This window comes from Pinus tabuliformis, chromosome 6 (assembly GCF_031772625.1).
Source record: "Pinus tabuliformis cultivar Carrire ecotype Pingquan chromosome 6, CPIR1, whole genome shotgun sequence".
NCBI lineage: Eukaryota > Viridiplantae > Streptophyta > Pinopsida > Pinales > Pinaceae > Pinus > Pinus tabuliformis.
The window spans coordinates 359,450,150-359,462,248 of NC_142292.1; positions in this window are offsets into that span (position 1 = coordinate 359,450,150).

Below are 12,099 nucleotides of genomic sequence, written 5' to 3' on the forward strand. Positions count from 1 at the left end.
GTTGCAGGTAGGCTACTTCGTTTAAATCTCAATACCTAGTCACTTAGCACCCGGCATATGTGAAACTTGAATTGCTGGTAAGGCAACAAATGGTTGAGCGTATTGACATATGGCTTTCACAATGCTAGGATCTAGATCACGGTGCGATCTTTTGGAGATTTTGTGGGAATTGCGGGCGATTGTTGGGATGCAACCCTGTAAACCGCTCCCAGTATAGTTGTCACCATAAGCTGAATCGGTGGAATGTTAGCTTAAAGGTTGTTTTATTAAAATGGCAAATGCAACGTGGCCAAACCAAACTTAAGTCAAGGCTATCTATCACCGCCAAAGAATGTGATTTGATTCAAGATTTCAATCCTGATCTTATGAGGATCTGCGCTCCAGCATTTATCTTTTAATTAGCCAATGATCAGAGGATTTTTAGGGACACGGTTCTGTTTTAGAATAGAGGAAACACTTTTGCCATTTTTGTAATTGCAGGGGAAACAGCGCCCAGGTTTTTGGGTCGATCTGTTTCCTACAGATAGTATTATTTTAATTGTAAATTCTGAGGGAGAGAGAGTTCTGAGTGCTGAGAGCTGGAGGAGAAACTGAGCTTCATTGTACAGTCTATGACAGAGATTTTTAATGAAATTTCACAGCTCTGACTTCTGAGATTCCTGTGGTATGATCATTTAGCATAAGTTTTTCTTTTGTTTCATATGTAATCTGTTATGTTTCAATTCACTACATGATCATTTCTAACTGAACAAATGAAGTGTTTAGGTAAGAATTCATGCCTGCCATGCTCTGCCTATAAGTTTGTTCATGTTTAATGTTTTCTACTGTTTAAGGAGGATTCAAAGTCATTGTTTGCCCTCCTTAGCTCCTCACCAGTCTTGCCATCCCATTTAAATCTAGATTTGATGCTAAATTTCTTGCCTACCTTGCCTCAGTCGATAACCCGTGTTGTTCATTTTTTTTTCTCTGTTTCAAGCTGTGATTTTGCCCATGCAGCCCAGAAAAACCCCGTTATTTAATTAAAGACCCCAAATCAATCTTTCTAATCAGTTTACTAGCCTAATATTAGTGTTACCCGTTTGGTCATCTCATCAATTTGAAGATCTACTGAGATTGATCGGAGAGAGCCTTCTCCTGCCCCGTAGGGCTAGCTACGGGGTTGAATGGTTTGATGTTGCCTTGAGGTTTACCTTTCTCAGCCTGAGGTGAAACTTTAAGCGCTAACACTTTGGATCTTAGATTTACATATGATCCTTATCATTCGGATGGTTGCGCCCATGTTGTGGATATTTTTCATAGTCCTTACTATCTGGATGGCTATGTCCATACCATGGATTCATGTTTTGATATCATATATGTATATGTATATGCGTCCTTGATTTGCAGGTCTCCTGACAGTGTTTGTTCTCATCCTTGCAAAAGCTCGTAAAGCATCTCAACCATCACTCCCTATTCTGCCTTCATGCTTTAGGGGGCATCTGTTACACTTTGTCACACCTCCTACACTTCCCTGTGACATACCCCAAAGTGCCCGAAACATGACCATCATGTAGTGTACTCATCCAGATATGCAGCTCAGATCCTCCCTAAAACACTGATGAAAAATTCCTTGAGCTTCCCCTGAAGGAAATGTCTATAAAAACCTAATTTTATCATCATCACTCCCCTGATACTGAAAACCACAATGGTCGCTAGTTGCACTATACTAGCCCCACGATGCCATCGTGCTTTTGTATTGGATACTAATGATGTCCCTAAAAGGAAATTTTCCCAAAGATGACAAGAATCTTTGTGATCTAGAGGCTTCCAGAACAACGAGGTGGAGGTTGTTCGACATGGATAAGGTCGAATTCTCTCAACTTTGCCTTTTGGTCTTATCCCTATGAGCTACCTCCTTGAGATGAGGGCCTTCTCCTATCTTTTGAGAGATCCTAACTCCCTTTCCATACCTATATATTCATTCCTCTCCCATTCCCAAATGGTTGGTATTTGGCTATTTGCAACCCTATGTGGAGATTGTGCCTACATGCCTACTCATTTGGCTTGGAGAAGGAGTGCGTGGAGAGCTTGAGCTTGGACTTGGGAATTCACTCAAGGAGAGCTTATTGACACCAAGGCTTGGTTGTATGCTTCCTACTTTATTATTTAATATACACAACTGCTGGTTCATTTTCCATAAATTTTTATGTTGATGTATCATTTATCTTAACACTCCTTGATTTGTTAAATAGGTTACTTTCTATTATGTTATTTGCACTTGTATGCTTTGTTGTGTCTTGATCTCTTGTGCAAGCATTCAAACACTGTGAGCAGTGGGATCAAGCTAGTGATGCAAGTGATTCAAGGTCTTCAACAAAGGAGGACGTTCTAGCATCAGAACAAGGTAGGCCACCTTCCTCATCTCTTATTTCGATTGTAACTTAGGAAAGTGTCCCGTATATTGTCGCGTAGGTTGCTAGTCCCACTCATCAGGCTAGAGGGATTGTCTCTATCTACAAAGAGAATTGTGCTAGAGGGATCGTCTTTTTCTGTAGAGAGCATTGCCTAGACAACAAGAACCATTTAATATTGGTGCCTTCCATCCTAGTACTAGACCTTACTCCTCACTAGTATTCATGGGATTGATTAATGGAAGAAATTTCTGCATATGTCTCGACTCTTGAGCACATAGTAAGTTGGCCATCAACGGAAGTTCTGCCATCTAAATTATTGAGGATCTATTTTATGAGCCTCATGGTGAAAATATCTTCATTGAATTGGAGGTTCACATATGATACCATTAAATTAAGATAAAGAACATTAACATTCCCAAGTTGGCCTTCCACACAGACTAATACAATTCTTAGTCTTTAGTGATGCCTTTTGGCTTTTGCAATGCTCTGTCCACTTCTCAAATCATCATAAACAATATTTTTATATCCACTACTATACAAATTTATGTTACATTATTTGACAATATTATGAATTAAAGAAAAATTAGGGATGCATGTGGACCATGTTGGGAATCCCTCCAACCACTCTAGGATAACTGGCAGTCCTAAAACATTTTAAATTCTCATTATGAGATTCTAAAGTGGAATACTTGGGTCACATTGTTGGTTAGGATGAGTCATATGCAGATCTTAAGAAAACCGATGCAATGTATAATTGTTATAGGCACATTCTATTAAGATATTATATGGTTTTTTAAGACGTGGGCTACTATAGAAATTCTGTTAATATTTGTGAGTTAACTACAACCCCTTTATCCACCATGCTAAAAGCAATGTCTTTGTATGGAATGATGATGTAGAACTAACCTTTTTAAATTTAAAGGAATCCTTGTGTATTACACCCATATTAGTAGTGCCCAACATTAGTTATACCTTTTGTCTTACAATGTGATGCCTCAAGCACATATATTGGAGTGGTTCTTATGCAATATTGGTATCCATTGGCATTGAGAAATAAAACAATGTATGGAACAAAATTGGAAAAGCTCGCTTATGAGAAATAAATGATGGATGCTCTCATGCAAATGATGCTTCGTTCCCATGATTTGCAAATTTCCATGGATATTTGAGTGGATAGTTCATCAAAACATATCTTTGAAAATGAACCAAAATCCATACTATATTGAAGTGTTAATTACTTTTAAATTCTAGATTTAATATTTTTGTTTTTGTTTTTATTCATGCAATAAACAACATGCAAGAAATAGAGAATATGTATAGAGAGTCACTCACAAACAATAATAAAAAAAGGATATGCTCTAGGAAATCCTCATGTGAGAAAAAATAGTTGGAAATTGAGGCTACTTTGCTCTCCTTTTTCTGGTATGGTGCAAGGAGAAATAATAAGGCATCCTCTATACAATTTCCTATGACATATGGCCCATGGTCTACTATAGAATGAAAACCCCCTTTTTTATGAACTTTGTCTATCCTCTCTCAATAAATCTCTATACTATAGAACAAAATTAAAGAAAATAAAATGGAACCCATTTTCCTCCTCATAGTTTGATTATAAAAAATTCTAACAACCAACCAAAGGGTTATATTTACCCTTCAACCCTCAACATAAGTTACAAATTGACCTATCTATCATACTCTTCATAATTATCACATGGGTACCTTCATATACATGAATAATAGTGGCCAACACAACATCTAGTCATACCATGGTGTTCAAACGCAATAGGTCAACTTGCGACTGACGTAACTTTTGCATGTGAACATTGGTTGATGTAATTTTTTCCACCACTGGAAAGGTATTTCAGTGTACAATAATATTATGAGGTTTGATGCAAAAAAGGAAATTATTACCACAAGAAAGTGTCACTTAACGCCTCAAAATGGCTATGGAAGGTTTCAATCTCTAATTCTCTAAAGTAGCTCTTGCCAATAAAGAAAATCCTACAGGTTGATTCCTCTAACTTTCCCACTTTAAAAGCATTGATATAGATGAAAAATAATATAATGATCTAATCCACATCATACATCTCCATTTGGCAATATTTTGATCCCCAAAAGCTTTTACTACTTGAAGTGATGAAAATTTTCCTCTACCTTCTCCCTAGAGTACCAATTAGGCTTGCTTGCAAGCTGTCCTATATACCCAATCTGTCGAAGCTCATGTTTCCAGTATCTTATAATTTTATACCCCTTCTACAAAATTGTTTCCTCTATCAAAACTATATGAGTATCTAGTGCTAAATCCTATATGGAAGGTAGGAACTTCTCATTCCTAATTCAACATGTTCATAGAGTTTCAAAGTTTCTGCATTCACCACTGATTGAATGCTCATATATGGGGTAGACTAAGTTTGTTGGCATTGTCTCCCACCTTTTCTAGTATCTCAAAAGGACCATATTTTAGAGCCTTTATTTTCTTAAAAGGACCATCTATCCTCGCCTTTTTCAACTGTAACCATACTCTATCTTCCACTTTAAATGATCTCTCTATCTTGTGTTGATTATCCTTGGCATTTTTTTTATTCCTATGACTTCTTCAACAACTCCTATACTTGCAAATAATTTTTCCTAGTATCATGAACAATTTTTTTCTTGTCTTAAAGAATACCTTGTCATATACTCCCTTATTCCTCCTTTTTTCCACATACTGCATCCAAATATGAATGTGGAAAATATCCCAAAAAAGTATAAAATTGTGGCTTACTACTTCAAATGTTGACTACTCTATCATAGGAGAATTTTATGTACACTAGATTTTCATCCTAGATTTACAGATGCTTTTAATTATAACACATCAAAATTTGTACAAAAGTGTTGTTGAATACATCTACTTTCCCATTCATATATGGGTGGAATTCCATATACCACTTTAATTTTTTGTCCATATTCTTGCACAATGTTTTCCAAATGTACTAACAGAACCTAGGGTCCCTATTTGAAACAATTATACATGTTATCTTAAAGTGCACCTAGGCCTATTCAAAGAAAAACAATGTTTCTTTTCCCCCCCTAATAGACCTTTTATAGGATATGATATCATGTTATACTTGTATTCTACCACAAACATGTATTCATGTCCCTTCCTAGTAGTTAGTTAACCTCCCACAAAATCCACATAACTTATTTCCTAAGGATGAGTGGGAATATGTGGGGGATTACATAGACCATATTTCTTGTTACTAAGTTTTTTGGTACAACAAGTTACACATCCTCCAATGAACATAGATACATATTGTTTCATCCTAGGATAGTACACATACTTGTACAAAATTCAAACATTCTTCCAAAAACTAGAATGCCCTATAACCTTGAATATGTGTGCTTCTCTGATCAACTATAGTCACTCACCTTTAGGAACACATTTCTTATCTAGCCCGTGGAGTATTTTATTCTGGACATGGTAGTCAATTGTGATATCACCATCATATATATGATTCTGGAAATGAATTTGTTGGCAAACCTCTTTGTAGTCCCCGTCCCTTGTATTCACAATCATCAACATGAATATAGAAATGTGTTTATTCGCATACCTCCATATTTATATACTACATTCTCAATCTATTCAAATGGAAAGAAAGCAACAAAATTTTCTATAGAGTGAGAAGTTAAGTTGCTAATTTGAGATGAGTATCCAATTCCATGGGTAATTATGGATGATTCTCAGAGATTGGCACAAGATCTGGGTGATTTTCTAATAGTCAAGCACCACCATTGATATGTAGTAACATAATTCCAAGAGGTGGCAACGAATCACACCAAGGGATCTTTGTTGATCTCTCATGATATCTGGGAGAAACTACCTAATTATTGGAAGAGTATATATCCAATGGGATATCATTTTCTCACTCTAGCCTTTAATAGAGTTGCATTATACATAAAATCCTTTATGAGGTATGGGTCTATATTTATAGTACTAAGATTTTAGTATCCTATCATTTTGTACCCCATTTGGTTTTACGCGGAACCCGCATTGTGAGATGAAAAAAAAAGAGGACATAGTGGGTATAGCAGGATAGATTTCTAGGCTACAATAACCCAAGGGAATTAGGACACATAGATTTTGACTAATGAGAGTTACATGTAGTGGTAACAAAATTGGAATAGCTACGTTTACATGGGACAAGCAATCGTAATTGTTGGTAGGAGATGACAAAGTACCATTTTTTCATCTTTTTTCTAAAAAACATTCACTTCTTCCCCCAATATGTACTCATTTTTCTACCTCCTTTTGTGCATAGGAATCACTTCCTTACCCTTATTATGATTTTCGAAGAAGGAATATAGTTTCCATTTTATCTTATATTTTCTTTTATGGTTAACGATTAAGGTGTAAGTTGAGATTATTGTAATTGTTGTACATAAATTTTATGACTACACATAAGCTTTCCTAACTTAATTACTATGTGGATACTCACTTGTAGGTGTATCTCTAGGTTAGAACATAGGTTCAATTCTCCTTAAAAACTATATGTAGATCTCTAGGTTAGTTTATTGGTTATACAAATGCATAGGATAACCCTTAAACTCTATCACCATGGAAATGGAATAGTTTTGATTAGCACAATAATCATCACATGCTAGAGAAGGTTCATTCATTAGGAATATCCTTAGATGAAGCTATGAGAATATTGTTATATGTCTCAATGGTTATGCATCTTTCAATCCTTTTGTATGTTGTGACATGGAATCACAGTGCTAAGGAATCACCATATTATTGATTTTTCTTACTAAATAGAGTTGAGCGGTGGAAATCATGGCCATATTTCCAAACAAACTCATCATGTTAGGTGTCATCAACTAGGTTATAAGCTTAGAACATTGTTGACTCCTTTTTTATATAGTTGTGTGATTGAAGTTGCTTCTACTTAATTTGTATGCTAGGTAGACTAGTTTACATGGTAGTGAGTTTCATTAAAGTAAATTTCCCTCTGTGTATGAATGCCTCACAAGGTCAGACATGAATCTTTGTTGATAATTAAATGATTGTATAATATGAGTGAACCCAAAAAATAATAAAACCCATATAAGCACCATCATCTACTTAGAAAAAAAGACGTATTATTTTTCTCCAAAACTATTTTGGATATGTTAATTTCCATTGATTTATATTGGACATAATTCAAGTGAAAGAGATATTTATTTCCAAAACTAGGTGTAAAACACCTTCACATGTTTCCTTCCATATGGGTCCTATCTAATATTATATGACCATGTAAGTGGAAAAAAGAACATCTAAATCTAGTTATACATTATAAAGCCTTGCTTTGGGATGAAAAGTGGTCATGTCCTATTAATATGTGCCATTCTTTTCCTAGTAGTAATATAGACCTACTAATGGGTTAACATAAGTTTTTGAATCCAGAAAGGAGAGATTTTGATATAAATAAATAAAAAGGGGCTAGAAACATATATTTCATTTTGGAAAAAAAGAAGTGATAAGGGAAGGGAACAACATCGACATCTTAAAATAGAGACTATATATAAATCTTTAAACAATTCCCTTCAATGAATTGAGCACTTAATAACTATTTTTTTCCCATTCACAGTGTTGGAAATGAGAAACAATGAGCGTATAAAATATGTACATGAAGTTATAGAAGTCTACATGACAAACAATATCCCCACAATTGAGGATTGCTACATTGGACTTTCTACAAAAAGCCTAGAGATCTATCCTCTCCAAAAGACAGTGTTATAGAGGGGTAAATGCTCATAGTACAATCACTAGAGAACAATTATGGAATATCGCTTGTATAGGGAAAACAAAAGTATTTACTAAGATCTAGATGCTACAATTGAGTTAAATAAAGTATAGGTTCAATATTGGAAATGTTGATGGATAGGCATGAAAATAAAATTAATTGAGGTAAAAAATCAAGAAGAAGAAATGGAGCATAATGATGAAAGTGGAAGTGATTGGTTGATAAATAAGAATTTACGTGAGTAATATTGGAACATAATGATGAAGGTGGAAGTGATTGGTTGATAAATAAGAATTTACGTGAGTAATATTGGAGCATAATGATGAAAGTGGAAGTGATTGGTTGATAAATAAGAATTTGTGTCAGTAATATTGTCTTAATATTAATTAGATAGTACGATTCTGAATATAATGATAGGTGTCTTGTTTAATTTTATTTTATTCCATCTCTTCCATTTTAAAGAATTTAACAATGTTGGCCATAATGGTATTATGCATGCACATACAAAAATAATTGTTCACAAGTGAAAATATACATTAATCTTATACACACTAAGAAAAAAATTCATAATATGAAATATGAATAAACAACTTAGGAATTAAATATTGATACTTTTGGAATCAAAATTCATAGGTTTGGAATTAAAATTGGCACTTTTATATCTAGAAAATTACAATTTTGGAATTGGAAATCATTTTTGTAGAATAAAACATTATAGTTTTTGAATTGAAAAGTACACTTTTACAAATGGAAATCATAGTATTGAAATGGAAAACCACACTTTTTGGGTTTGAAATTATTGGAGACTTATACTTCTACAATCCTACACTGGGTAATATTGAATCTTTTATAATCAAAATCCACAATTTTAATTTAGAATATATGTAATTAACCTAACCTTAATGATATAGGAAATTGCATTGACATTTATTGATATATGCATGTGCAAACATAAAGTTTGGGTATGAAATCTATTGTCATATTTCAAATATAAATTTATAGGCTTCCAAAAATTCCATGTATGTAGCAATCTTTGCACTATTTCTAGCTATATTTTACTTTTTAGACTATGAGTGGAAACATATTACCTTTACTTTGAGGGATACTTAATTCTTTTGTTTCCCCATTTTTATACCCATCTTAATAAGGATATTTTTCCTACTTCATTTATGATTTAAAAATGTATAGGTTTCCATAGGTTTCCATTAGTTTACTTATGACGTAGACATCTAATTTTCCTCTATACTACCCTCGAATCTCCAGTGAGGTGCCCAACATGGCTCTATTTCTTCTACAATTTCATGGATACTTTGTCCTTGTTCTTTCTTAAAATAATAACGTCTTATAAGTTAATCCTCTTAATAACATATGAGATAGAATTACGATTTGAGAAACCTCTTAATAACCATAAAACATATACATAAATCCGAATCATCTATCATCTTTAGACATGAAATGAAATAAGTTGTTCATGTCTCAATGTGTGCATGCTAATATATACTTTTACCTACTATAAATTATTGAGCTTTTAAACATTTATTTGTCCATGATAAAAGTACATGTCAATTTTTTGTTCAATTTGAATAGAAAATTAAGAAATCAAATTAAAAGCGCAATTGTTACCATAGACCGTAGGATATTTGGTGTTTAGTTCTTTTAAAAATCACTTCATTGTCTTCACACTGAGACTTTGTTGAGTGTTTTTCTTCCTTTTATTACTTGGTTGCATGTGTTGGTAGTATGATAATTGGAAATGTAGTATAATACTCTAACTAAATGATTTTAGCTTGTATTTTTTTAACTTTTCTTCATGTAAAGACCCCACCATCTTTCATTTCCCACTCCTTTCTATTCCTCAATGTATTCCTCAATGCTTTCTTAATATGCACTATAAATCTTCACCATACTAGTTTATCAAAAAAAAATGTTTTGATACCTATCTCACTAATACATTATGAAACTATATCTCTAAACATTTTATCCGAAGAAAATTTAATTTCCATAATTTTAATGATATAATTTCTTGTTGTTGTGATAGAATTTGATATCAATAAATACAAAAACTCTATCATTCCAACTCTAATAAAATTTAAGGATAAATGTTATGAAATGAAATGAAAAAATCCACTAAAAAATAATATTTCACAAGAGATTTATTCTAGAATTTCTATTTTATTAATCTTAAGAAATTATAATATTTTAAAACATACTTATCATTTAATTTATGCTAGATATCATTTGTTGGGATTCAACTGCGTTAAAAAAGTCATTCATCTATGACCATTTCCATGAGAAGTAGTCATAACTGACTAATTTCTCATGATTTTTGAATAGTTCACTTAGCACTCATTGCATCGGGTGATGCTCACAAGGGTGAATAAATGGGATTGAAACTAGAGAAATGAATCACATAGCGTCAATCATCACTTCCGGGGCTTGCACCCGGTAACCAGTACTTCCCAAGAGGTCACCCATCCCAGATCGCCTTTGGCTCAAGCATGCTTAACTTTCGAGTTTTCCCCACATTGAAGCTCATTGAGCTTGCTACCCCATTTGCAAAACCTTAGCAAGTATTGTGCCTCATGAACTATTCAAGTAGAGCTCCCTTCACTCTTATGTATTTAAGTATTGAGGGTCTTTTGTGGTGCATTATATTAGATATCATTTGTTGGGATTCAACTGCATTAAGAAAGTCATTCATCTATGACCATTTCCATGAGAGGGAGCTCTAATTGAATGGTTCATGAGGCACAATACTTGCTAAGGTTTTGCAAATGGGGTAGCAAGCTAAGTGGGCTTGATTGTGAGGAAAATTCCACAGTTAAGCGTGCTTGAGTCAGAGGCGATCTAAGATGGGTGACCTCTTGGAAAGTCCTGGTTACCAACAAATGATATCTAATACAATGCACTGTGAAAGACTTTCAATACTCAATTTATGCTATTAGATATTTGTTAAAAAAAATTGAAAGTCAAACTTTCTCATTCTCGTTAGATGGATTGACACAGCTCCCAATCTTCATAATATTGTCAAATTCTTTGTCGGCTCTTAGACTTGCTGTGTGGCCTTCATGTCTAAGCTATCAACAATATCCATGAAACACCTCAAAAGAATCATCGATGACATTATAATTAGTCCCCTCATAAGAACACACCATAAAATGTATTAACGAGACTCGTTACTTTCTCTGTTTTGATACCTATATCATACATTATGAAGCCATATCTCTAAACATTTCATCCTAAGAAAATTTAATTTGCATAATTTTAGCCATATAAATTCTTCTGGTTGTTATAAAATTTACTCTGTCATTTCAACTTTCAAACTTTAATATAATTGAAAGATAAATATTATGAAATGAAAAAATCCAAACTAAAATAATAATATTTCACTGGAGATTTATTCTAGAATTTCTATTTTAATAATCTCACGAAGTTATAATTTTTTAAAACCTACTTAGCATTCAATCTATGATATTAGATATCCGTTGAAAAAAGGTGCACTTTTCGTAACATAGAAAAAAATATTACTGGGCCTACCATACCAATATAATAATAATAATATAGATGAATTATGTAAACGATGGATGACTACGAAAAAAGAGCGATAAAACCATGGAAATGCTCAAATCATGATTATAGTTCTATCGAAAAAAAATGAATGGTTACAGTTCTTTAATTGGAATATTAAATCTCCACTTTACCTCGAAACATGGGACAGAGAATGTGAGGGTGACGAAACGAATAAGGTGTAGGATCGGTGCTAAAGTGTAAACATTTATTTTTAAAGTTTAAATAATGGTCCATGGTTTATTTTTAATGTTTTTAATACTGATGTGATAAAAATAATGGTCCATGGTTTATTTTTAAAGTTTTTTAATATTGATGTGATAAAAAAAATGGTCCATGGCTTATTTTAAAGTTTTTTAATATTGATATGATAAAAA